At 46.4% G+C, this 24,992-nt stretch overlaps 1 protein-coding gene across 3 annotated transcripts in view; it reads left to right on the forward strand.

Moving 5' to 3' along the window:
• The first annotated feature begins 1,108 nt into the window (after positions 1-1,108).
• The window catches only part of LOC140721148 (NACHT, LRR and PYD domains-containing protein 3-like), a 46,882-nt gene continuing 22,998 nt past the window's right edge, over positions 1,109-24,992 (forward strand). The window contains exons 1-4 of one of the 3 annotated variants that reach the window (XM_073036026.1): positions 1,109-1,405; positions 20,127-20,214; positions 22,376-22,542; positions 23,723-23,773. The gene's annotated coding sequence lies outside the window, so the exon portion shown is untranslated. Of the gene's footprint in view, positions 1,406-19,116; positions 20,215-22,375; positions 22,543-23,722; positions 23,774-24,992 lie in introns of those variants that run through there. The other 2 variants (XM_073036027.1, XM_073036025.1) reach the window with 2 other exon arrangements.

Raw genomic sequence — 24,992 nt, forward strand, 5'->3', positions numbered from 1 at the left:
GTTGCCCTGTTTGCCGCGAGTTTCCAGCACTTCATGTTTATCTCAGACTCGAATCATCTGCAGTTGTTGCCCTGTTTGCCGCGAGTTTCCAGCACTTCATGTTTATCTCAGACTCGAATCATCTGCAGCTGTTGCCCTGTTTGCCGCGAGTTTCCAGCACTTCATGTTTATCTCAGACTCGAATCATCTGCAGCTGTTGCCCTGTTTGCCGCGAGTTTCCAGCCCTTCATGTTTATCTCAGACTCGAATCATCTGCAGCTGTTGCCCTGTTTGCCGCGAGTTTCCAGCCCTTCATGTTTATCTCAGACTCGAATCATCTGCAGCTGTTGCCCTGTTTGCCGCGAGTTTCCAGCACTTCATGTTTATCTCAGACTCGAATCATCTGCAGTTGTTGCCCTGTTTGCCGCGAGTTTCCAGCCCTTCATGTTTATCTCAGACTCGAATCATCTGCAGCTGTTGCTCTGTTTGCCGCGAGTTTCCAGCACTTCATGTTTATCTCAGACTGGAATCATCTGCAGTTGGCGTGAAAATAGGCTTCATGGATCTTCCGAATAAATCGGTCCATGAGACCTCCCCCGGCAAAACATCTGGCCATTTGGAATGGCTGGAAACAAATTCCACAAGTATTTCCGGCGGGGTGTGAATCAACAATCACTGCTTGCGAAAAGAAACTCGCTGTTAACCGTGGGCGAGGGGGTTCTTCTGACAGCAGTTGTCCGGATGGAAATGCAATAATCTCTCAGTGATAGAGTTAATAAATGAATGTTAATAAATTCCCCTGAATCGAGAGGCCCTGAGAAAATCTTTGATCAGATTTATTACAGTTCATTGTGAATATATATAGTCGAAGGTGTTGGATTAATTTCAGCAGAAAGGCGGCTCCCTGAAAGACGTTTGAGCTGAAATTGTACCTATGCCGGGCAGTCCTGTTTACACACACGGGGCGGAGCTCAGACCCTCCCAGTACCCGGACTGGATCAAATCCGCAGCCTGGGACTGGCTGAGTTAAACAGAGAAACTCCGCCCCACTGGTTGCGATGAAAGAAAAAGGAGAGATCCACACGGAAATCCGGACTGAAAGGTTAACGCAGCCTGTTTGTTTTCCTCTTTAGGGTTGCTACATTGATCCCACTCCCGCCTCCTCCCGCTGTCAGACCCGTCCTGAGCCGGTGAGAGTCAGTGTGACCCGGACTGCGGCAGTCCCGCTCTACCCCGGCTCACCCGGCCCTGTCCATCTGTAATGAGCGACGGACACATCACAGCCGAGTGGCCTCGGGAGCAGCAGCTCAGACTCAGCTCTCCGTACAGGGTGAGGACACCGGTGCAGGACCATTGTCGTTCACCCGGGAAGTCAGACTGTGATTCCCTGGGGCCACACTGAACGCCGTCTGGTTAAACATCAGAGGTAAGTGTTGTCTATGAATCTGCACAACTATTCAGCGTTTAAAGTGAGACTCGGCGTTGTTCGGGATCGGGAGTGAATTTAGTGGGAGAAGGGAGTCCTGACATGTTCATGATAACGAGTCAATTACTATCCAAATGGATTAAGAGAAACGTGAGTGCGAGCAGAAGGCTTCTTTCACCCCGGTAGTGACATGTGAAATATCCCACGGGGCAGTGACCCGTCACCGATCTCTCTCAAACAAGAGAAATCAGCAGATGCTGGAAATCCGAGCAACACACACAGAATGCTGGAGGAACTCTACAGGTCAGGCAGCATCTATGGAAAATAGTACAGTCGACATTCGAGATCCTAGTAATGTTCTTTACATTGTGCCTTTGGTTCTACTGCTCATCCCTGTAGAAGAAGGGGTTAAATGCAATATTAAACTTTTTTCACGCTTGAATGACAGTGTTTTGACGAACCGGTTTGGATTTGATTTCAGCGGAACGGCCGCTGCCTGTTCTGAGGAATGTGACGGACAGGCAGCTGCTTACACACAGACCCTGAGCACCGAGTCTCACAGAACAACAAGCCGCAACTTCCAAATCAATCAATTATTTGGCGGCTTCCCCTATCCATTCCAGTCCTGATGAAGGGACTCGGTCCACAACATCGACTGCTTACACCCCTCAGTAAATGCTGCCTAACCTGCTGAGTTCTCCCAGCACTCTGTGTGTTGCCATGGTTACGTGTGATACGTGTGGGGTTGTGGGCGGGATTATTTGTAAGAAACGGTACACAGTATTTATACTCTCAGAAAATCTTGTGGAATTGACTTAAGAATAGATGATAGATAGATAGATAGATAGATAGATAGATAGATACTTTATTCATCCTCATGGGGAAATTCAACTTTTTTCCAATGTCCCATACACTTGTTGTAGCAAAACTAATTACATACAATACTTAACTCAGTAAAAAAAAATATGATATGCATCTAAATCACCATCTCAAAAAGCATTAATAATAGCTTTAAAAAGTTCTTAAGTCCTGGCGGTAGAATTGTAAAGCCTAATGGCATTGAGGAGTATTGACCTCTTCATCCTGTCTGAGGAGCATTGCATTGATAGTAACCTGTCACGGAAACTGCTTCTCTGTCTCTGGATGGTGCTATGTAGAGGATGTTCAGAGTTATCCATAATTGACCGTAGCCTACTCAGTGCCCTTCGCTCAGCTACCGATGTTAAACTCTCCAGTACTTTGCCCACGACAGAGCCCGCCTTCCTTACCAGCTTATTAAGACGTGAGGCGTCCCTCTTCTTAATGCTTCCTCCCCAACACGCCACCACAAAGAAGAGGGCGCTCTCCACAACTGACCTATAGAACATCTTCAGCATCTCACTACAGACATTGAATGACGCCAACCTTCTTAGGAAGTACATTCGACTCTGTGTCTTCCTCCACAAGGCATCTGTGTTGGCAGTCCAGTCAAGCTGCTCATCTAACTGTACTCCCAGATACTTGTAGGTCTTAACCTGCTCCACACATTCTCCATTAATGATCACTGGCTCCATATGAGGCCTAGATCTCCTAAAGTCCACCACCATCTCCTTGGTCTTGGTGATATTGAGACGCAGGTAGTTTGAGTTGCACCATATCACAAAGTCCTGTATCAGTTTCCTATACTCCTCCTCCTGTCCATTCCTGACACACCCCACTATGGCCGTGTCATCAGCGAACTTCTGCACATGGCAGGACTCTGAGTTATATTGGAAATCTGATGTGTACAGTGTGAACAGGACCAGAGGGAGTACGGTTCCCTGCGGCGCCCCTGTGCTGCTGACCACCGTGTCAGACCTACAGTCTCCCAACCGCACATACTGAGGTCTATCTGTCAAGTAGTCCACTATCCAATCCACCATGTGAGAGTCTACTCCCATCTCCGTTAGTTTGTGCCTTAAGATCTTGTACTGGATGGTGTTAAAGGCACTAGAGAAGTCAAGGAATGTAATCCTCACAGCACAACTGACCCCCTCTAGGTGAGAGAGTGATTTGTGCAGCAAATACGTGATAGCATCCTCCACTCCCACCTTCTCCTTATATGCAAACTGAAGAGGATCCTGGGCGTGCCTGGTTTGTGGCCTCAAATTCTGTATTATCAGCCGCTGCATGGTCTTCATCACCTGCGACGTCAAGGCAACAGGTCTGAAGTCATTCAACTCCTTTGGTTGTGGTTTCTTCGGTACCGGGACAATACAGGATGTTTTCCACTGTCTGGGTACTCTTCTCTGCTCCAGGCTCATGTTGAAGATGCGCTGTAGTGGTTCTCCCAGCTCAGTCGCACAGGCCCTCAGTAATCGTGGGGAAACTCCATCCGGTCCCGCCGCCTTGCTGGTACAGATCTTCCTCAGTTGACCTTCCAACTGTGCAGCCGTAATCCTGGGCGTGGGCAAGGTCTCCTGTGAGTGGCTATTTTCCTGTGAGGGAAGTAAGCCTGGTGTGGATTTCTGCGGTGAAGATGAGATTGAGCTGTCGAACCTGTTGAAGAAGTTGTTCAGCTGGTTCGCTTTCTCCACATCTCCACTTATGTTCGCCCTCCGCTTTGCACCGCATCCGGTGATGATCTTCATCCCATCCCACACCTCCTTCATGCTTTTTTTCTGCAGCTTTTGTTCTAGCTTCCTCCTATACTGCTCCTTTGCCCCCCTCATCTGTACTCTGAGTTCCTTCTGAACTCTTTTAAGCTCCAACCGATCACCATCTTTAAAGGCCCTCTTCTTCTGGTTTAGGAGGCCTTTGATGTGACTAGTGATCCAGGGCTTATTATTAGGATAGCAGTGAACAGTTCTAACAGGGACAACTGCATCCACACAAAAGTTAATATAGTCCGTTGTGCATTCAGTGACCTCCTCAACGCCCCCACAGAGCCCCCCCTGCAGTACATCCCAGTTAGTAGTACCGAAGCAGTCTCTCAGGGCCTGTTCAGCTTCAGGAGTCCACTTCCTAAAAGAGCGTGTGGTAGTGGGATGCCTCATCACAATTGATTTATATCTGGGCTGTAACAAAACCAGGTTGTGATCAGCTTTCCCCAATGAAGGCAGTGGGGATGCACTATATGCCTCCTCTACGTTTGCATACAGTAGGTCAATAGTCCTATTACCCCTGGTGTAGCAATCCACGTACTGGGAGAAAGCAGGTAGTGTCTTGTCCAAAGTCACATGGTTGAAGTCCCCTGTAATTATCATCAGTGCCTCAGGGTGCTGTGTCTGCAGCCTAGCAACAGTGGAGCTGATGACGTCACACGCTACCGTTGCGTCGGCACGCGGCGGGACATACACATTCACCACAATGACGCTTGCGAATTCTCGAGGCAGGTAATATGGCCTCATACTCACGGCGATCAGCTCAATATCTCTTTCACAAACGGAGATCTTTGTACTCACATGCCCGGGGTTACACCATCTTTCGTTAATGTAGACAGCGAGTCCCCCTCCTTTCTTCTTCCCACACTTTTTGGCATCTGTGTCAAATCTTACCGTAGTAAAACCAGGTAATTCTACATTTACATCCGGGAAGTTAGCATAATTCAGCTTCGGATATTTATTTCGGATCTTTATTTCCAAATAACAAGTTGTCTCTGCATTGAATCAGCGATCAAGGAGATACTTGTTTTTTGAGCCACTTCTGGCGGCTTTGCTTTTTCTGTTCCTAGTGTTAGAATTTTTTGAGGTTGTGACTAAACACATTTCTGAAGTAAGAGCAGTAGATGTAGTGTATATGGATTTCAGCAAGGCATTTGATAAGGTACCACATGCAAGGCTTATTGAGAAAGTAAGGAGGCATGGGATACAAGGGGACATTGATTTGTGGATCCAGAGCTGGCTTGCCCACAGAAGGCAAAGAGTGGTTGTAGCCGGGTCATATTCTGCATGGTGACCAGTGGTGTGTTTCACGGATCTGTCCTGGGACCCTTACTCTTCGTAGTTTTTATAATTGACCTGGATGAGGAAGTGGAGGAATTGGTTAGTAAGTTTGCAGGTGACACAAATGTTCGCGGTGTTGTGAATAGTGTGGAGGTCTGTCAGAGATAACAGCGGGACATTGATAGGATGCTGAACTGGGCTGAGAAGTGGCAGATGGAGTTCAATCCAGATAAGCGTGAAATAGTTCATTTTGGTAGGTCTAATATGATGGCAGAATATAGTATTAATGGTATGATTTTTGGCCGTGTGGAGGATCAGAGGGATCTTGGGGTCCGAGTCCATAGGACGCCCAAAGCTGCTACGCAGGTTGACTCTGTGGTTAAGAAGGCATACGGTGTGTACTGGCCTTCATCAATCGTGGAAACGAATTTAGGAGCCAAGAAGTAATGTTGCAGCTATATAGGACCCCGTGCTCAGTTTTGGTCTCCTCACTACAGGAAGCATGTGGAAACCATAGAAAGGATGCAGAGAATATTTACGAGGATGTTGCCTGGATTGGGGAGCATGCCTTATGAGAATAGTTTGAGTGCACTCGGCCTTTTCACCTTGGAGCGACGGAGGATGAGAGTTGACCTGATAGAGATGTATACGATGATGAGAGGCATTGATCGTGCGGATAGTCAGAGGCTTTTTCTCAGGGCTGAAATGGCTGCCTCAAGAGGGCACATGTTTAAGGTGCTTGGGAGTAGGTAAGAAGAGATGTCAGGGGTAACTTTTTTTACACAGAGAGTGGTGAGTGGTGTAATAGGCTGCCGGCAACGATGGTGCAGGTGGATACGATAGGCTCTTTTAAGAGACTTTTGGATAGGTACATGGAGCTTAGAAAAATCGAGGGTTATGGGTAACCCTAGTAATTTCTAAGATAGGGATACGTTCGGCACAACGTTGTTTACCGAAGGGCCTGTATTGTGCTGCAGGTTTTCTATGTTCCATGTTTTTCTTTGTTAACTCTTTGCACGATTGACATTTTCCACAGGCTTAGTAAAGATTAAGAACAGCTCTAGAACAATGGCCACCTGTTTCAAAGCGAAGGTGCGCGATCTGTACAGTAAACGCCTGTTCCCTTTTCAGAATTTCTAATTTCAGATGGATACATCTATTCTATTTATACATCTGTGTTGATTGAGGGTGTTCTGAACTCTTCTCCTCAATGGCCAGTGGAAGAAAAGCCTTTGATTCTTTTGAAGGCCGAGATTCTTGATAAACCGTAGGTTACAGGGATGGACATGGGGGAATACGGAATGAAATTTCAGATCAGATCAGCCATGATTTCATTACCTGCAGCATCAGTTTTGAGGGATGTGTGGTCCAATGGAGAATGTGTGGAGCAGGTTAAGACCTACAAGTATCTGGGAGTACAGTTAGACGAGAAGCTAGACTGGACTGCCAACACAGATGCCTTGTGCAGGAAGGCACAGAGTCGACTGTAATTCCTAAGAAGGTTGGCGTCATTCAATGTCTGTAGTGAGATGCTGAAGATGTTCTATAGGTCAGTTGTGGAGAGCGCCCTCTTCTTTGTGGTGGCGTGTTGGGGAGGAAGGATTAAGAAGAGGGCCGCCTCACGTCTTAATAAGCTGGTAAGGAAGGCGGGCTCTGTCGTGGGCAAAGTACTGGAGAGTTTAACATCGGTAGCTGAGGGAAGGGCGCTGAGTAGGCTACGGTCAATTATGGATAACTCTGAACATCCTCTACATAGCACCATCCAGAGACAGAGAAGCAGTATCAGCGACAGGTTACTATCGATGCAATGCTCCTCAGACAGGATGAAGAGGTCAATACTCCTCAATGCCATTGGGCTTTACAATTCTACCGCCAGGACTTAAGAACTTTTTAAAAGCTAATGCTTTTTGAGATAGTGATTTAGATGCATATCATATTTTTTACTGAGTTAAGTATTGTATGTAATTAGTTTTGCTACAACAAGTGTATGGGACATTGGAAAAAAAGTTGAATTTCCCCATGGGGATGAATAAAGTATCTATATATCTATCTATCTATCTAAAAGCTCTGACAATTTAAATAATGTAATCTGGTATAATGACTGCCTTCGAAGAGCGATATAATTTCTTTTATATGGTGAGCTGAAAACAAGCATTAAATAGATGAACGATTTACATCCAACTTTGTGCTTTAAGTATATGCCCCAGCTACGTCAGGGGATGGAATTTATGAGTAACTCGGTGAGCTGGACATCACGATGTTGGACCGAGAGGCGAGCTCCCGATTCCATGTTAATCCTGCTGCAGACTCCATGTGTCTTTCCACGACCCCAACACAGACCCCACAGCAACATTAGAAGTTAGGGGACCTCGGATGGCCACGAGTGGCCAGAGATCCCCGCGGAGCCATCACTTGTCGGCAGCCGGATGGACAATGGAGAGGGCTTAGCTGTCCGGCCCTTACTGTGCGACACTCCCGATCTCCACATCAACTCCATCCATCTGACTCTGGGCGAATTTTAACAATTAGCAAACATAATTCCTCTCAGCGACCAGCTCTCTGAGTGATCCCCTGGCTTTTAGAGTAAAGGTTACCTATGGTCCACACTGTCAGGGTGTTGAGTTTACCAGGAGACAAAGACTGCAGGGACGAGAGGTTTTCTGTTGACTAATACACTGTGTGTGGACCCCGCTGGCAATTCTGGTTTACATTTGTAAAACAGATGTTTTTGTTTCAAAATACTGAACAGTGAATCTCTGCATTGATTAATCTACTCGAATCCAGATCAACCTCGATAGTTCTCCCAAATCATTCGGGACTTTGTGACCTAACTCGAGACAAATAGCGTGCTACCCACTCCAACAACGGCACAGCTGGGCGAATCCCAGGATTGATTTTGTTGTCGCTCTGAAACCAGAATAAACAGCCATTCGGGTGTTTTAAAATACAAGAGCTCTCCCACACCAGGACCTAACGACACGTGTGCGGTACTTTACGTCGCACTAATAGAAACATAGAAAGCCTAGAGCACAATACAGGCCCTTCGGCCCACAAAGCTGTGCTGAACGTGTCCTTACCTTAGAGCTACTTAGGTTTGCACATAGCCCGCTATTTTTCTGAGCTCCATGTACCTATCCAAGAGTCTCTTAAACAACCCGATCGTATCCGGCTCCACCACCGTCACCGGTAGCCAATTCCAGTCACTCACCATTCTATGTGGAAAAAACTTACCCCTGACATCTTCTCTATACCGACTTCCAAGCACCTTAAAATTATGCCCTCTCATTGTAGCCATTTGAGTGCTGGGGAAAAGCCTTTGACTATCCACACGATCAATGCCTCTCATTATCTTATACACCTCTATCAGTTCACCTCTCAGCCTCCGTCGCTCCAAGGAGAACAGGCCGAGTTCACTCAACAATGCTGCCCGGCTCGCATTGAGATGTGTTAACGGCTCAGGTACCAATCACGTCAGCCCACCCCCACCGGCGCTGTCAACAGAGCATATACAAGCTACATTATTCTCATTGATGCGAAGAGATGTCAATTACTGGTTACACCCAATAGTGGAGGCGGACCAGTCGAGAGGGTGGTACCACCACAGAACGGTCTCCCACTCCCATTCCAAACTCCCCGTCAAAGTGGAACAAACCTCAAAGTAAATGTCCCCCTTTTTTGTTTATCTCCAATTCCTTCCGAGGGAAGTTGGGGGTGTTTGTGAACCGTCTTCTGCAGCCGGTGTCTGATGTATGGCTGAGAGGCAGGAGGAGACTGCTTGTCCATCGGTTTGATGCCGGCTCCCCGGGGTGTGAGAGATCCCTCCTGAAGAAGTGGGGGGGGGATTTTATTGAAAGGATAAAGATGGTGTTAGAGGTGTCGGAGAGGATGGTTTCCCCAATGGGGATAGGAGGGACTCATCTGTGGAAATGTCCGAGCACATGGTGGTGGTGAGCAGAGGGATTCACCATATTGGTGGACAAACACCGGCGGACTGTTGACCTGTAAATTGGCCACGTCACAAAAATCTGTATATTGTTGACGACATAAAAAAGATATTTTATATGTTACTGACAGAGGTTTTGTATAATTTATGTTAGTGTGTCATCTGGATGTACTTGCCTTCGATGCTGCTAGAAGTCAGTGTTTCTCTATACCTGCACCTTCCTGTATTCCTGAATACGGGGCTTCAAAAATGCTGCAAGGGGGAGGGATTCAAATTTCTGGGGCATTAGAACCAGTTCTGAGAGTGGTGGGACCGCTATAAACTGGACGGTCTGCACCTGGACTGGACTAGAACCTATGTCCTTTGGGGAGCGTTTGCTACTATTGTTCAGGAGGATTTAAACTAATGTGACAGGGGGATGGGAACAAGTGCAGAGAGACAGAGGGGTGTAAAATGAGGGTAGAAGCAAAAAGTAGTAACTTGAAAAATAAAAGTAGCAGGCAGGAAAATCCAGGGAAAAATCAAAAAAGAGCCACTTCTCAACATAATTGTATAAGGGCTAAGAGTGTTGTAAAAACAAGCCTGAAGGCTTTGTGTGTCAATGTGAAGAGCATTCGTAACAAGGTGGATGAATTGAATGTGCAGATAGTTATTAATGAATATGATATAGTTGGGATGACAGAGACATGGCTCCAGGGTGACCAATGATGGGAACTCAACATCCAGGGATATTCAATATTCAGGAGGGATAGACAGGAAAGAAAAGGAGGTGGGGTAGTGTTCCTGGTTAGAGAGGAGATTAACGCAATAGAAAGGAAGGACATTAGCCTGGAGGATGTGGAATCGATATGGGTAGAGCTGCATAACACTAAGGGGCAGAAAATGCTGTTGGGAGTTGTGTGCAGGCCACCTAACAGTAGTATTGAGGTCGGGGATGGCATTAAACAGGAAATTAGAAATGCGTGCAATAAAGGAACAGCAGTTATAATGGGTGACTTCAATCCACATATAGATTGGGTGAACCAAATTGGTAAGGGTACTGAGGAAGAGGATTTCTTGGGATGTATGCGGGATGGTTTTCTGAACCAACATGTCGAGGAACCAACTAGAGAGCAGGCAATTCTAGACTGGGTATTGAGTAACGAAGAAGGGTTAGTTAGCAATCTTGTCTTGCGAGAGCCCTTCGGTAAGAGTGACCATAATATGATGGAATTCTTCATTAAGATGGAGAGTAACATAGTTAATTCAGAAACAAAGGTTCTGTACTTAAAGGAGGGTTACTCTGAAGGTACAAGACGTAAATTAGCAAAGATAGACTGGCAAATGATACTTGACGGTGGATATACAATGACAAGCATTTAAAGATCGCATGGATGAACTACAACAATTTTTCATCTCAGTTTGGCAAAAGAATAAACCAGGGAAGGTATTGCACATGTAGCAGACAAGGGAAATTAGGGATAGTATCAATTCCAAAGAAGAAAAATACAAATTAGCCAGAAAAAGCGGCACACCTGAGGACTGGGAATAATTCAGAGTCCAGCAGAGGAGGACAAAGGGCTTAATTAGGAAAGTGAAAAAGATTATGAGAGAAAACTAGCAGGAAACATAAAAATTTACTGTAAAAGCTTTTATAGATATATGAAAAGAAAAAGATTGGTTAAGACAAATGTAGGTCCCTTACAGTCAGATACAGGTGAATTGATCATGTGGAACAAGGACATGGCAGACTAATTGAATAACTACTTTGGTTCTGTCTTCACTAAGGAGGACATAAATAATCTTCTGGAAATAGTATTGGACCGAGGGTCTAGTGAGATGGAGGAACTGAGTGAAAAACATGTTAGTAGGGAACTGGTGTTAGGTAAATTGAAGGGATTAAAGGCAGATAAATCCCCAGGGCCAGATGGTTTGCATCCCAGAGTGCGTAAAGAAGTAGCCCAAGAAATAGTGGATGTATTAGTGATAATTTTTCAAAACTCTTTAGATTCTGGATTAGTTCCTGAGGACTGGTGGGTGGCTAATGTAACCCCACTTTTTAAAGAAAGAGGGAGAGAGAAACCGGGGAATTATCGACCGGTTAGCCTGACATCGGTGGTGGGGAAAATGCTAGAGTCAGTTATCAAAGATGTGATAACAGCACATTTGGAAAGCGGTGAAATCATCGGACAACGTCAGCATAGATTTGTGAAAGGAAAATCATGTCTGACGAATCTTATAGAATTTTTTGAGGATGTAACTACTAGAGTGGATGGGGAGAACCAGTGGATGTGGTATATTTGGATTTTCAAAAGGCTTATGACAAGGTCCCACACAGGAGATTAGTGTGCAAACTTAAAGCACACGGTATTGGGGGTATGGTATTGATGTGGATAGAGAATTGGTTGGCTGACAGGAAGCAAAGAGTGGGAATAAACGGGACCTTTTCAGAATGGCAGGCAGTGATTAGTGGGGTACCGCAAGGCTCAGTGCTGGGACACCAGTTGTTTACAATATATATTAATGATCTAGACGAGGGAATTAAAAGCAGCATCTCCAAGTTTGCGGATGACACGAAGCTGGGCGGCAGTGTTAGCTGTGAGGAGGATGCTAAGAGGATGCAGGGTGACTTGGATAGGTTAGGTGAGTGGGCAAATTCAAGGTAGATGCAATTTAATGTGGATAAATGTGAGTTTATCCACTTTGGTGGCAAGAACAGGGAAACAGATTATTATCTGAATGGCGGCCGATTAGGAAAAGGGGAGGTACAACGAGACCTGAGTGTCATTGTACACCAGTCATTGAAGGTGGGCATGCAGGTACAGCAGGTGGTGAAAAAGGCCAATCGTCTGTTGGCATTCATAGCAAGAGGATTCGAGTACAGGAGCAGGGAGGTTCTACTGCAGTTGGATAAGGCCTTGGTGAGAGTACACCTGGAGTACTGTGTGCAGTTTTGGTCCCCTAATCTGAGGAGATATTCTTGACATAGAGGGAGTACAAAGATGGTTCACCAAATTGATTCCTGGGATGGGAGGACTTTCATATGAAGAAAGACTGGATCGACTCGGCTTATTCTCGCTGGAATTTAGAAGATTGAGGGGAGATCTTATTGAAACGTATAAAATTCTAAAGGGATTGGACAGGCTAGATGCAGGAAGATTGTTCCCGATGTTGGGAACGTCTAGAACGAGGTGTCACAGTTTAAGGTTAAAGGGGAAGGAAGCCTTTTAGGAACGAGATGAGGAAAAACTTCTTCACACAGAGAGAGGTGAATCTATTGAATTCTCTGCCACAGAGAACAGTTTGAGGCCAGTTCATTGGCTACATTTAAGAGGGAGTTAGATATGGCCCTTGTGGCTAAAGGGATCAGGGGGTATGGAGAGAAAGCAAGTACAGAGTTCTGAGTTGGATGATCAGCCATGATCATACTGAATAGCGGTGCGGGCTCAAAGGGCCAAAGGGCCTACTCCTGCCCCTATTTTCTATGATTCTATTGTACACTTGACAATAAATTCAACAGGACCTGAGAAAACTCAGGGAGATTTGATTAGTGATGATCATATTGGAACCTCGGTAGGTGGAATGTAAATAGACAGTACACTGTTAAATGTAAGACCCTTAAAATGTCGATGAACACAGGGATCTTGGAGTCCAAGTTCATCGCTCCCTGAAAGTAGCTACACAGATTGACAGGGTGGTTAAGAAGGCAAATAGCATCTTTGCCTTTATCAGTCAAGATATTGCATTCAACATTCATAAAACTTGATTAGACCACATTTGGAGTGTTTCAGACAGATCTGATCGCCCCCATTCTCGGAAGGATGTCGGGACTTTGGACAGGGCGCAGAAGAGGTTTACCAGGACACTGCCTGGATTAGAGGGCAGGAGCTATAATGAGAGGCTGGACAAATTTGGGTTGTTTTCTCCGGAGCGGCTCAGGCTAGGGAGGGACTGGATGGACATTTATAAGATTATGCGAAGCATATATGGAGTAGACAGACAAGATCTTTTACAATGGTAGCAATGTCTAACACCAGAGGCCATACATTCAAGGAGTAAAGGGGTAGTTTGAAAGGAGATGTCAAGGGCAAGTGTTTCTTACAGAGAGAGTGGTGGGTCGCTAGAATGTGCTGCCTGGGGTGGTGGTAAAGGCAGATACATTGGGGACTTCTCAGGGACGTTTCGATAGGCACACGGATGTGAGGAAGATAGAAGTATTGTGGACATTTTGTAGGCAGAAGGGCTTTGATTGGTTAACATTTCGGTAAAAAAATTTAATTGGTTGAGTACAATATTGTGGGCCGAAGGGCCTGTTCCTGTGCTGTACGGTTCTATTTTCTGTGTCTGTTCTCGAGAGATTTCAGCGTAACTGAGGCAAAAGGAGTGAGTGGGAACAACAGGTCAGCTGGTCCAATGTGGGAAATGTAACATCACCCACTTCTGTAGGAGAAACAGAAACACTAAATGGTTTAAATGGTGAGGGACTGAGGTGCAGTGGGTGGGGAAGGAAGTCAAAACTACATTGAATTTATCGTAAAACTTATTGGATATCAGAGTGAAATGACTTTAACAATTATTTGGGCTCTGTTGAGATTGTACCTGGAATATTGTGTAAAATCCCGCTCCCCATAACCAAAGAACAAACTGCCGGAGGAACTCAGTGGGTCAGGCAGCATCTGTGGAGGTAAATTTTTCGGGCCGAGACCGTCCCTCTGGTGAGAGTGGACGGGAAATAGTCAGAGAAAAGAGGTGAGGGGTGGGTATGGGGCAAGAGCTGGGGAGTGAGAGGTGGATCCAGGTGAGGGGGAGGTGGGAAGGTGGAAATAGTGACAGGGGTGGGAGGTGAGTGGTTGGGGCAATACGGGGCTGCAGAAGATGGAAATTAATTCCATAGAGGATTAACAAAGGGGTTAGAGAGTATTTGTTATAGAGAGTGCAATGAGGATTCACCTGACTGATCCCTGGGGTGGTGGGATCATCATATGAAGAAAGATCAAATGCGATAACCCTTTCATTTAAAGAATCGAGGACTGAGAGGTGAACACATTGAAATGCACAACATCATTACTGGTTGAACCAGGGATCCCAGTCTCTGAAAAAAGGGGCGGACTGTCCGGGACTGAGTGAGGGGAAATGTCTCCACTCCGAGGGTGTTGAATGTCTGTAATTCCCCACCACAGAGGGTGGTGAAGACTCAGTGATCATCCTTACCTAAAACAGTGATCGGCAGATGTGGGGAGAGACCGAAGGGATCGAAGAAACGAGGATCGGGCAGAAACATGTGGCTGAGATGGAAGAGCAGCCGCCATCTTATTGATGGTTAGAGGGGCTGAATGGCCACCACTTGCTGATTCTCACTTGATGATGTTTCAATGTTCCTTTCCAGTGAGGCCGGAGGAATGTGAATAGAAATTAGTGTTTGTACACATAGAAGTGATTTAAATGAAATCTGCATATTTCCTGTTTGGGTCTGAATTGTGTGTCGGACCGGGATGTGAATCGAACTGGTAACTCTGTGAGCCGGTGATGGAGTGAAGGGATCGGGGAAGATACAGAGGGATTTTTTTTTAATTAAAATATAACTGGTGTAAATATGAAGTAATTTGGAAAATGCAGCGGTTGGTAGGTAGTGTTTGTGGGGTGAGAAGCAAAATTACCGGCTCAGGTGGGTGACCATTCACGGGTCATGTGATCCCATCTCCCGCTCCTGTTTTACCGCAGATCTGGATCCTGATTCCACAGTTTTTGACCCAGGTAAAACGGAGCCGAGGATCGGGCCACCAAGTTTTCTTAAGGTGTTGAACGGGTGTTTTTCTTTTGGGCTCAGATATTTGTTTCTGAAGTTCCTTTGGAAGCAAAGACTGCTTTTCCGAGGACAGGATAAGCTCCTGTTCCAAATGCTGAGATTAAATGGGCTGTTCTGTGTTTATAACAGTAGAAATAGACACAGTCCAGTGTTTAAACCGTATGTGGAAATTTCCCCCCACTGTCACCTGTCTGTTAGGCAGTGGAAATCAAACAGAAACTCAAGTTAACACACACAAAATGCTGGAGGAACTCAACAGGCTAGGCAGAATCTATGAAGAACAGTAAACAGTCAACATTTTAGGGGCTGTGACGGCCTGCTAAGATCTTGCACTAGTTTGTGTGCGTTACATTTAGATTTGAGAAAGTTGGGACGCTGGAGATCCGCACTACAAGCGGAAAATGTTTGAAGCCATTCTAACGAAAGTTTGGGAACCTGAATTGTTACTTAGTTCCTCTCCCCACAGCTGTTCCTTACCTGCTGACTGTTTCAAATAATTGCAGATTACTTTTTTAATTACATTCACTCTGGAATGATTTAAATCTGCTGATAATTGTACGTAGGTGCTCTTTTTGTAATGTTTCGAGAACAATAAAATAATCACTGTTTTTGTTTCCCGTAAATTATCCTGGTACCGATTTGCCTGAAAATGTGTTCAGTACAGGTGTTGCTAACAATGTTCACAAGAATGATGACAGGGATGACAGTCTTTAACTATGAGGAGTGTTTGATGGATCTGGGCCTGTGCTCAGTGGAGTTCAGAGCGACGGGACAGGGTGCGATCCTACTTAAACCTCTGAATGTTGAATAGCCTGAATTGAGTGGACGTGGAGAGGATATTTCCATTGGTCAGAGAGTCTGAAATCCAAGGTTGCACCTTCAGAATAAAGAAACTTCCCTTTAAAACTGAGATGAGAGGAATTTCTTCGGCTAATGGTTAATCTGTGGAAATTGTTTCCACATGGGGTGTTGGAGGCTTGTATTGTGATACAGCTGAGACTACTATGTTCATGACTGTAAGGAGATTGAGGATTTAAGGAAGAACGTAGGAGAATAAGGTTGGATCAGACTGGATGGACCAAATAGCCTTATTATACTGGTTTTACTGTGAACAGAAGGATATCACCTCCAGATGTTGCGGTGTGAGGGACGATTATATATTTGTTCTCTGAGATCATTCTACTTGCAAGCGGTGTTCAAATTTCAATGAGGTTTGCTTTTAAAAACAGTAAGATCTGGTGGTTTTCGAAGTTATTTTAGGAGTCCAGGAACGTCTTGAAAACTTGTCCCAACTCGATCGTACATTGAAAGTTTAAAAATAGAAATGGGCACAGCATCGTGTCCTAATAGTGTTCTAAAATCTCCTATTAATGTTTACTATTAATAGTGTTATTAATTCACTAATTAATTAGGCTCCAGGCATGGTACAGCGAGGCAAGGTGAGGCACCAGGAGGAAAGTGAAGGGAAGGGATAGGGGCAGGGGGTTTGGGCAGGAATAATCCAGCCGCCAGAGGCTGAATCCTGAAGCTGTTTACAAAGCCAGCCCAAACAAGGGGATGCTGGGGGAAACAGGAAAACCTAGAATAAGGAACTTGGACGGGATGGTGAAACGGAATGCCGATTCCATGGACCGGACCATGACAATGTCATGATCTGGCATATTAATGCGTGGCTGAGAAACTGGTGTAGGGGGCAGGGTTTAGGGTTCCTGATTCATTGGGGGCTCTTTTGGGGAAGGGACCACCTGTACAAAAAGGACGGATTACACCTGAAGTCAAATTATCTGAGTAGGCAGGGTTAATAGTGCTGTTAGGCAGGGTTTAACAGAGGGTGGGAACTGGAGTGATTGGGCTGAGGAAGGGGAGAACAGAAATAAATCGAAGATAACCTGCATTAGAGATGATAGAAATGACAGGCAGGAGCTGAGGCTTAATCACAGCCAGTGGCATGAGTTACAGGCAATAGAGTCATGGTGCAATTAAAACAGAAGCAACAAATGCTGGACTGAGAGTGTTGTACTTGAATGCACGCAGCATAAGGAATAAAATGGACGATCTTGAAATTCAGCTGCAGATTGGCAACTATGACGTAGTGTCCATCTCTGAATCTTGGCTAAAGAATGGCTTCCATTGGGAACTGAATGTCCAAGGATACACTGTGTATCGGAGAGATAGATTGGTAGGCAGATATGGGAGTGATATGGCCCTGTCTAGAAGAACTAATATTAAATCATTAGAAAGGGATGACATACCATTGGAAGGTGTAGAGTCGATATGGGTTGAGTTAAATGGAAAGTGTATAAGGACCCTAATGGCAGCTTTATACAGGCCTCCAAACAGCAGCCGCGATGTGGATTACAATTTACAGCAGGAGATAGAAAAGGCCTGTCAGAAGGGCAATATCATGATAATCGTTGGGGATTTTAACATGAAAGTGAGTTAGGTAAACCAGGTTAGTACTGGACCTCAAGAGAATGAAATGGTAGAATGTCAAAGGGATGTTTTTTTTTAAGAACAGCTTGTTGTTGAGCCCAGTCGGGAATCGTCTGTGCTGGATTGGCTGTTGTGCAATGATCCAGAAGTGATAAGGGAGCTTAAGGTTAAGGAACACTTAGGGAACAGTAATCACAATATGATCGAGTTCACATTGAAATTTGAGTGTGCAGGCTGATCGGCAGAAAACAAAGAGTGGGAAAGAAGGGATCCTATTCTGGCTGGCTGCCGGTTACCAGTGGAGATCCTCAGGGGTCGATGTTGGGACCACTGCTTTTTACGATGTATGTCGATATGGACTATGGGATTAATGGATTACTGGCTAAATTTGCCGATGAAACTAATGTAGGTGGAGGAGCTGGTAGTGTTGAGGAATAAGAGAGTCTGTAGATAGACTTAGGTAGTTTAGGGGAATAGGCAAAGAAATGGCAAATGAAATACAATGTTGGAAAGTGTATGGTCAGGCACTTTGTTGGAAGCAATCAATGGGCAGACTGTTATTTAGATGGGGAGAGAATTCAAAATGCAGAGATGCAAAATGACTTGGAGTCCTTGTGCAGGACACCCCAAAAGGTTAACCTCCAGGGTGAGTCCGTGGTGAAGCAGGCGAATACAATGTTAGCATTCATTTTTAGAGGTATATAATATGAGAGCAGGGATGTGATGCTGGGGCTCCATAAGATACTCGTGAGACACACTTGGAATATTGTGTGCAGTTTTGGGCTCCTTAATTTAGAAGTGATATACTGACATTGGAGAGGGTTCAAAGAAGGTTCTCCAGAATGATTCCAGTGATTAACGGGTTACCGTCTATTGAACACGTGGCTGCTCTTGGGCTATGTTCCCTGGAGTTCAAAAGAATGAGTGAGGGAATCTCATAGAAAAAATCCAAATGTCAAAAGGCCTGAGAAGATTAGGTATGGCAAAGTTATTTCCCATGGCAGGGGATTCCAGGACAAAAGGACACAACTTCAGGATTGAAGGACATCCATTTAGAACAGAGATGCGAAGAACTTACTTTAGTCAAAGGGTGGTAAATCTATTGAATTTGTTGCCACGAACGGCTGTGGAGGTTAAGTCATTAGGTGTATTTAACGCAGAGATATACAGGTTCTTGATTAACCAGCACATCAAAGGGTATGGGGTGAAAGCAGGGGAGTGGGGATGACTAGAAGAATTAGACCAGTCTATGATTGAATGGCATAGCAGACTGGATGGGCCGAATGACCTACCTCTGCTCCTATATCTTATGGTCCTATATTTCAAATAATCGTCAGATTGAGAAACATTTGTTGAGAGTGTAGCCAAACAAATTTGTCATTGTTCGCGACCCCCAAGGATTTGTTATGGTTGTATGATGTGTCCTCAACTCCAATAGCGATTGCAAAAGTTGGTGATTGTAAAGGTTGGTGTATTCGATCATTTATTAGAAATCAGTTAACATGCAATCTTGTAGTGATGGAACTCAAGTCCACCCGAGTGTAAATTCAGTGTATTGGAGTGGATAATAATCAAAGGTATGACATCCGTCAGTTCCCAGCTGTGAACAAAGCACAGATATTTAACTGATTCCCTTCACTTTTACCCCTCCCTACCCCACCCCACCCCACCCCACAGCATAAGAAAATCATAAATACGCTAGACAGAATACAATGCAGACAGAGAGCAGATACATGGCTGATACAGATAGGCTCAGCTTTGATTACACGGTCTTCGACCCGAAGTATCAACGTACCGTCTGCCTTGTTCAATAATTCCAGCATTTTGTTTTAGTTATTGTCAATCAGTTTTTGCCAGCTTGCTGTTTTTGATGTATGGTGGGTCTGCATTGTGTTTAACAAAGTGCCATGTAACTATCTGATAATAGCCAGATGAATGCAAAAATAAATCTTGACCGGAGATTAGGTGCTAACAATGATCTTAAAATCCTGCCAGAGAAAATGTGGTTTCTGGACAAGATGCCAGAAAAGACTATAGACTGCATTGTTCAGGATTCATTGTTCATTGAACAAGACTGCATTGTTCAGGATGTAGAGTATTTCTATGTAGACTCACTCCACATGTATTGCCGTAGGTGTCAAGGCCAGGCAATGATAACCTGAAAGGGGACGGTGAGAATCAGGTGTGACTGAGAAATCTGTATAATCCAGTGACGAGAGGAATAGACGTCCCATTGGTCAGCAGAAATGCTTCACCTAACACTGCTGGAACAGCTATCCATTACTCACCAGAGCGCCACCAATGGTAGGAGGACCAAAGCAGAGCGTGTTGTCTGATCAATCTGCCTCGCCATTCCATTGACAAATCACTCACAGTCCAGGACACAAGATTGGTTCTATAAAGGGAGTTGCCTGTAATACAGCGAGTAGATACTCCGGGGAATCCCCAAAAGGTGAACAATCCAGGGATAGAGGGGAAATGGGTATTCTGTGATTGTGGGTGGATGGGCGCAGGTCGATTAGGTCGTATCAAGTCTTCAGTGGATAGGCCTAAGATGTTTGGAAGTGTGTTGCTCTGCTTAACAACAAAACAGTGTTCTCCTTTATACTTCAATTAATGCCTGATGCTCTACTGTTAATTCTGTTTGATACATCGCAGCAAAATCTCACGACAACTGTCCTCAACATGGCTGAACGGGCGGGTAGTGGAAGAGTTCCAGTGATGTCAATATCTGGAAAGGTCACGGGTATGTCGGCAATTGCCTTGACTCTGTATCTGGGTTTAATGCTGTGTCTGCACTTCACAAAATATTTGTGAAATCAGCAGAGAGATGAGAGAGTTAACATCCCTAAGGGAACAGTCACACGTGGAAGGAGTAAAATCCCCTCTCCATCTCTCCCCACCGCTCCCTTCCCCCTCTCCTATACATCTCTGCCCAACCCTCCGTTCCACCTCTCCTGTCCAGCACTCCCCACCCCTACCTTCACTCCTCTCCAACTAATCCCACCCCTCCCTTCACCCTCTCCTCTCCCTCACTCTCCACACCTCCCTACCCCCTCTCTTCCCCATCTCTCCACACCCGTCCCTTCCCCCTCTCCTCCCCATCTCTGCCCACCCCTCCGTTACCTCTCTCCTCCGTCTCTCCCCACACCTCCCATCCTCCTCTTCTCTCTCTCCACCCCTCCCTTCCCCCTCGCCTCTGCATCATTCCCCACCCCTCCCTCCCCCTCACCTCTCCCTCCCCATCCCTCCGTTCCTCCCCACCCCCTTCCCTCTCTCCTCTCTGTCACTCCCCACCCCTTCCTTCCCCCTCGCCTCTGCGTCTTTCCCCACCCCTCCCTCCCCCTCCCCATCCCTCCGTTCCTCCCCACCCCTCCTCTCTCTCCTCTCTGTCACTCCCCACCCCTCCCATCCTGCTCTACTCTCCCTCTCCCCACCAATCATTTCCCCCCACCACTCCGTCTCTACCCAGCACTCCCTTTCCCCTCTCCTCTGTCTCTCCCCACCGCTCCGTTACACTCCTCTCTGTCTCTCCACATCCCTCCCTCCGCCCTCTCCTCTCACTCTCTCCGCACCCATCCCTTCCCCCTCCATCTCGCCACATCCCTCCCTTCCTCTCTCCCTTCCCCCTCTCATCTCCGTCTCCACACACCCCACTCTTCCGTCTCTCCAGTCCTCTCGCCCCATCCCTCCCTTCTCCCTCTCGTCAACGTCTCTCCCCATGCCCTTCCCCCTCTCCTCTCACTCTCCACGACCCTCACTTACCCCTCTCCTCTCCCTCTCTCCCCACCGCTCCTTTCTGCCTCTCCTTTCGGTCCCCACCCTTCCCTTCCCCCTCCTCTCCATCTCTGACCTCTCCTCCCTTCCCCTTCTCCGCTCCGTCTCTACCTTCCCCCCTTCTCTTCCTCTCTCCCCTCCTCTCTGTTTCTCCCCACCCCTCCCTTCCCCCTCCTCTCTGTTTCTCCCCACCCTCCCTTCCCCCACTCCTCTCCGTCTCTCCCGACCCCTCCCTTCTCCCTCTCCTCTCAGACACTCCCCACCCTTCCCTTCCCTCTCCTCTCTGTCTCTCCACCCCTCCCCCCTCCTCTCCCTTTTGCCTCACCACTCCCTTCCCCCTCATCTCTCTATCTGCCCACCCCTCCCTTCCCCCTCTCCTCCACTTCACTCCCCACACCTTCCTTCCCCCTCTCCTCTCCCTCTACCCATCCCTCCCTTCCCCCTCTCTCCTTCTACCCACCCCTCCCTTCCCACTCTCCTCTCCCTCTCCCCACTATTCCTTTCCCCCTCTCCTCTCAGTCTCTCCACAACCCTCACTTAGCCCTCTCCTCTCCCTCTCTCCCCACCACTCCTTCTCCCCCTCCTCTCCATCTCTCAACTCCCCTCCCTTCCCCTCCCCTCTCCATCTCTCCCTATCCCTCCCTTTCCCCTCTTCTCTCCCTCTCTCCCACCCCTCCCTTCCCCCTCTCCTCTCTGTTTCTCCCCACCTCTCCCTTCCCCCTCTCCTCTCCATCTCTCCCCACCCCTCCCTTCCCCCTCTCCTCTCCGTCTCTCCCCACCTCTCCCTTCCCCCTCTCCTCTCCGTCTCTCCCAACCCCTCCCTTCCCCCTCTCCTCTCCGTCACATCCCTCCTTCCCTTCCCCTATCCTGTCCGTCTTCCGCACCTACCCTTCCCCCTCCCTCTCCCTACCAGCTTTCTATCCCACCTCCGGCTCACCACCCGCCCCGCCTCAGCACCGGATCTCTGACCGCTCCCTATTTGACTCTCGTCTCCAGACCTCTCTACACCTACCGTACTTATTTTACACTGTGTTTGGTGACCTGCCACACCATCTTTAGGTTCCAGAAAGAAAGTTACTGCCCAATATTGGGTCAGCAATTTCTTTAATGCTCCTCATTCTCCATCACAGGTCCGGGCTCAGCAATCACCGAGCTCCTGGAAAGCTGGGACGATTCCCAGCTCCTGCAGTTGACAGATATCTACCAGGACAGGCTGGAGCAGGCGATGGAAGGAGGGGTGCACGGAGTGAGCCTGGCGTTAATGGCCGAGAATCAGTTCAGCGGAGAGGAACATCGGGTGAGTGTGAGGGAGAATGAGTTTGAATTTTCACACATCACAGCACTGATGGGTGTTGAATTCTAACTCATCGGATATTAAATAACATAAAAGAACAACTGGGAAATAAATACGGTACCTGCAATCACAAACATGTGAATCTGAACCAGTGATGGAAAGGGGTGAAAAGACCCCGCGGGCTGGTGGGTTGCTGCTCAATGTTCAGAGTGAGTTGAGCAGGTAACAGTTGTGTGGGCTTACAGTATTAAATGGAAATATGACAGGAGGTTTCGGTTTGGGATGAACGTGCAGCGTGACGGCAGGATGTCAGTGAGAACCAGGACATCATTTGTGGGTGCCACAGGAGCTCCAGTGTGTTCTGTTCTGTGTGGCAATGATTGTGTTACAATCTGTAACTGCAAACAGTGTGAATCGGGGAATACTGCCATGTTCTAATGTGTAATCACTGAATAAACCTCCACTGGAAAAGGCATCAGGTGTCAGCTGGTAATCCGCTGTCATGCTGGACACTGGCGGACTGAGGAGATGAATCACATCATCTTTTCTGCAACTTCTCTGAGACTGCTCACTCTGTTATAAAAACCCTCCTGACTTCTTTCTTCATCTGTGATCGTTATTTTCTGATTTCTGTTTTACACCGTCAAATCCAGTGAGGAATTATTTATGGATTTGGAGCCACGTCAATGAAGCGGTCACAGACCAGCCAGGATCTCATTGACTGGTGGACCAGGTTCACGGTGAATGTCCCTCCGTGTGCTCTGCACTCAGAATGTACAGTCCATGTCCAGACAGGATCAGCACCCGTCCGGGTGACTGCTCAGTGTGATCCCGTTACAGAGCACATCATTTACTTCTCATTCTCTGTGTGAATCTGTCAGTCCCCAATATGTTCACTGTTACTCTTCACAGAAAATCTCTGATCTCGCTGATAAGGGAGAGTGGGCGGACAGTTCTAAACTCCTCCTGAGCCTGGTGATGGAGAAAGGCTCCCGCGCCCGGAGGGTGATGTGGGAAACCTTTGTGAAAATGCGGATTGGTGTCCCAAAGTTTGACAAAATACTGAAAGAAATACAGGAACATGGGGAGAGAGTATCAGAGATTAATTTAATTTTGTATTCAGACATTACATACTTATAATTTGAGGAATTGAAACGTGTGAAATTATTTTAAATCTGAACAGGTTGTGTTCCGGTCCGTCAATGCATACCGGAGATTCCCAGTGAGCTGAAAGGTAAGTGAAGAAACCTCTGTTTTCAACGAAGGTTGATATTATGTAGGGCCATGTCGTTGTTGAGCCAAGGGGACTTGATCAGGTAAATGTTCCACCGTGACACAGAGTACAGTGAGACACAGGGAAAATATTTTGTTGGAGGGAGAGATTTCACAGGACAGCATGAGGAACAACGCAGAGAGATGGGGGCTTTGCTGAAAGAGTTCACTCCTCTCCGGGTCCCGCAACTACAGATCCCTCCACCCAAGTCAGAATGGAGAAGAGGGCAATCTGAGGACCGAAATTATGGGAAATGTCTTATTCTGAAAGGTGAAATTTTTTCCCTACAACCACCCAACCCCCGGTACAGGCCTCATCTTAATTCCCTCAGATCCTACAGGAAATCATTTTTGAACTGGGAGTCCATTGAAGTTCTCGGCACCGAATAACAATGATAATGAGAAAAGCAGGTAGCACCCCAACTCGTCTGTTCAACCCCAAAGCAGCATATGAAATCAACTATAGACACATCTGCACTTCCTTACTGCAAACACTGCCAAAGTTATCCAGTTTAATATCCCACTCAGTAATACTGGGAATCCCATCAGGAGACAGTGTTACTGAGGGTGTGATGGGGACAAAATCTTCAGCTCAGTCCACAGAAGCTGAAATTGAGAGGATGTGTGATGGACACTGTGGAAGGGTGAGAGGTGGGAATTAGGACAGGGAAACCGAGGGTTGTGGGATCGCGGCAAGAAAGGTGGAAAGGACTGAAAATATCTATAAATAATATTGCAATCAATTAAATTGTGACCGTCTGGATAAGAAACTCACTATTGTACATCTGTAAGCACACTGTGTCTGTAAAAATGGAGCCCGAGGCAGTGCATGGGCGAAAGAGATTGCAAGGCTTCATAATCACAGACTGAGTTGGATTACTCAACTGCACATTTAACAGAGGAGACAGCGTGGTGAAGACAGATATCGTAAAAATTATTAATCTTAAAGTAGCCCATGTTTTATCTGATTTCTCAAAGCCCTTGAACAGAAATATAAAGAATCTGGACCACAACCCTCATTCAGCCTCTCTCATTTCCAAGAACAAATTCCAAAGATGTTAATATTCAAACGGCACCAAAGGAAGTGGTCAAACTGCTCACGTTTCTGTCACCTGTGATAATGCTTTTCCCATCTACATTCAGACAATAAAACCCCTCCGTTCCCCTGCACTAAGGATTTG

The sequence above is a fragment of the Hemitrygon akajei genome, unplaced genomic scaffold, assembly GCF_048418815.1.
Source record: "Hemitrygon akajei unplaced genomic scaffold, sHemAka1.3 Scf000050, whole genome shotgun sequence".
In the NCBI taxonomy this organism is placed as follows: domain Eukaryota; kingdom Metazoa; phylum Chordata; class Chondrichthyes; order Myliobatiformes; family Dasyatidae; genus Hemitrygon; species Hemitrygon akajei.